The 2972-nt window shown below is 31.8% G+C and overlaps 1 non-coding gene across 1 annotated transcript; it reads left to right on the top strand.

Moving 5' to 3' along the window:
- The first annotated feature begins 2832 nt into the window (after positions 1–2832).
- TRNAP-UGG lies at positions 2833–2904 on the top strand. The gene has a single exon. It is a non-coding gene; the product is annotated as a tRNA-Pro (tRNA).
- Positions 2905–2972: the final 68 nt, after the last annotated feature.

The raw sequence follows: 2972 nt of genomic DNA, 5'->3' as shown, positions 1-2972 counted from the left end.
TTTTGCTAATAAAATATTGCATGTCTTGGGATGAGGATTGTGGGATGAGCGAGTGTAGCGTGGGATTTAGGCTTCATTTGGTTATCAATACCTTTTGTAAAAGGTAGTTTTAAAAATGTTGATTGAGAGAATGGAGGTTTCTAACTGAGAAGCAAATATCAAAAAACTTTTGAAAATAGTGAAAAAATGAAGTTTTGTAAAAAGCATTTTTACAAAAGTGACACATGCAAACAACAACCTAAAAATGATTTTGTCGTTTCAAAACAGAAAATGCAAAATTAAGCTCTCTCAAATGAGAGAAATTAGTCTGTGCGGAGATCGGACAATGGGATCTGTTCAGATTTGATGCCCTTTAGCTATCATTTTGCTATACTTTTGTAAATATTCAACAAAAGGACAACAAATATGCAGTTATGAATCCACTTTTGATTCCTTTTTGTTGAGTATTTGCAAAAGCGCAGTAAAATGATAGCAAATATTCAATTAGTAAGATATTTGTTGTGTTTTGATTATGCTTTTGTAAATGTTCAAAAAATGTTGCAAATACTCAGCAAAATGTTAGCAAATATGCAATTATGAATGTATATTTATTGATATATTGCATATTTGTTAACCTTTTGCTAAATATTTGCAAAAGTGCATCAAAAGTGCAGCTAAAGCTTAATAAATTTGGAGGATGGTTTTTGTCGTCCGATCTTCGCACAGAATGAGAGGCATTAAAGATCTTTTGATTTAGAGTCTGTTTGGGATAGTAATTTCACTCATTTACTTTTCAGATAATAATCATAATTTTTTTGCTACTGTCTTGTTTTCTCATAGCCAGTGATGAAAATTTTCTTTTTGTAACAACTTTAAAATTAGTTTTATGAAAAAGTTTAGTCATTTCAAATTGACTTTTAATTGGATGATTTGCAAATGCATATAAAATAAATATTTTGTGGCTTTTTAAATCTCTTAAAATTCTATGTTGATTTTCAATAGTGCTGCTAACTCTGAAGAAAATTATTGCATCTGGTCACCGGATGCGGAGATAGGTCCGGATATTAATAAAATATTATTTTAAATTAAGCGTATCAAAAGCGTAGGTAAAGCGCAGGTAAAGTGCAGGTCAAAGCGCAGTCAAAATCGCAGGTAAAGCGCAGTCGAAAGCGCAGATGACGTGACAAATTTTTATTGGATGTCCGAACCTATTTTTCGCGGCCGGTGACCAGGTGCAATAATTTGCCCAACTCTGGGGGCCTTAATAAATCCCTGCGTGCATGGTTGAGTGTCCCCCTCTAAGGCTTCCTTTGGTTGTTTGGTATTTTTGTAAAAGACAGTTTTAAGAAATATTGGTTCAAAAAATGGAGTTTTCTAACGGAGAAGCATATATAAAAAGCTTCTCAAAACAGCAGAAAAAAAAGGAGTTATTGAGAACGTGATTTGACGAACCAAACAATAAAGAATAAATAAATTTGTCATTTAAAAATGGAATAAGCACCAAAAAATTTCCAATCAAACGAAGCCTAGCTGAATATAAGATATTTATAGGGGATTGAACATCCTGTAGCAAAATGACAAGGAAGGCGAAGGGCTATGGGTGTGTTAGGATAATGATGGCTTACACTTCTTAGAAGCATTAGTGGTACACCAATGGGATTACAATGCTGCATAAAGTTAGGTTGATGATGGTTCGATGGTTGTCGTCAACGGCGAAGTCTCTAATGCATGAGTAAATAACATCATGTTGAACTACTTAAATTGTTTTTTTAGACATTTAGGTCAATTAAGATAGACTCACACACTCATTTCATACAGTACTCGAACCGAGCACCTCTTAGGTTTTGTTTGAGACGGCTTTTTTACTGCTTCTCAAAGCAATATTCTAGTACAAAAAATAAAATTTTTATACTAGAGTCTAGAAAGCTGTCTTGAGAAGCATTAAAAAAGCCGTCCCAAACGAAGGCTTGGTTGGTAGCCTAAGCTCCCAACCAACAGACCAAGATGAGCCGTGTACCATCTTGAACTACTTGATGCCATATGTGCAATGGAGTCCAAGCAAGAGGTACAGGGTTCAAAAACTAGCATGTGGATTTAATTTTCCAGTTGGGTCAAATCAAGCTGATTTAGCCCAACTCTACCAATTCAAGATTTGGACATGTTCTTAATCATGCAATTTTGCTTTTGTTGGATTAGCCAAAGCCTGCTTTTTTATGATAAATTTATTGAATTTGGAGTTTGCAGGGCTTCTAAAATACTAATCAAATTTCTTGATTTTTTTTAAGCACTTTGGGTTCGAATAATTGCTTAAAAACTCATATTGGATCAATATTATTACAAATCCAATTGATAAGGGTTGGATTAAATGATTTTCACACTTATCAATTTATTATATTTTCTACATTAATACATTACAAAGAAAAGTGATAAAAGATTCATTTTGTATATTAAAAATAATGCCATTAACTAACTAGTTAGTTGGTGATAAAAGAAGCCATGAATTATTAGTTATATCCCCCAAAATTTTGATAAAATTATAGATCTAACCCTACTGCTTATTAAGTGATGGGAGATCAAATTATAATTAGTTTATATAGATAACATAATTTTCATTAATTGGAATTTGAGGATATGCACATAATTATATTTTTTACAAAGCAAAATAATTATTTTAATTAAAGAATATTATGCTTTGTGATGTTTTATTATGTCATATATTGTTGATTTCAAATATCATTAAAAAAAAAAAAAACTTAAAGAGCCAGAGTGCAATCAAGAAAATAAAAAAGCAAGCTATAAATCTTTTTTCTTAATTTAAATTTATAAATATAAAAAATAATAAAGTGGCATACAGGGCGTTTGGTCTAGTGGTATGATTCTCGCTTTGGGTGCGAGAGGCCGCGAGTTCGATTCTCGCAACGCCCCATTTGAGTTAATTTTTAACTGTGATTTTTTAGTGGTAATTAAATTCTTTAATTAACAATATATTTGAT

The sequence above is a fragment of the Dendrobium catenatum genome, unplaced genomic scaffold, assembly GCF_001605985.2.
Source record: "Dendrobium catenatum unplaced genomic scaffold, ASM160598v2 fragScaff_scaffold_1414, whole genome shotgun sequence".
NCBI classification, from domain to species: domain Eukaryota; kingdom Viridiplantae; phylum Streptophyta; class Magnoliopsida; order Asparagales; family Orchidaceae; genus Dendrobium; species Dendrobium catenatum.
Note: the sequence above shows the minus strand (reverse complement) of the source record. Positions and strands in the feature narration are given on the sequence as shown.